Below are 254 nucleotides of genomic sequence, written 5' to 3'. Positions count from 1 at the left end.
GTGTATGCGTGAGAAAGAGCGAGATGTGGTGCAGTATGTGCGAGAGAGAGAGCATGGTGTGGTGCAGTAGTGCGTGCGAGATAGACCGCGGTGTGGTGCAGCAGTGCGTGTGAGTGAGAGGGCGGTATGGTGCAGTAGTGTGCGAGAGAGAGATAGGTATCATACATGCGAAAGAGAAAGGCGTGACACGTGTATGCGTGAGAAAGAGCGAGATGTGGTGCAGTATGTGCGAGAGAGAGAGCATGGTGTGGTGC

This window comes from Papilio polytes, unplaced genomic scaffold (genome assembly GCF_000836215.1).
Source record: "Papilio polytes unplaced genomic scaffold, Ppol_1.0 DF821557.1, whole genome shotgun sequence".
Classification (NCBI taxonomy): Eukaryota; Metazoa; Arthropoda; class Insecta; order Lepidoptera; family Papilionidae; genus Papilio; species Papilio polytes.
This window is presented reverse-complemented; position numbering follows the sequence as displayed.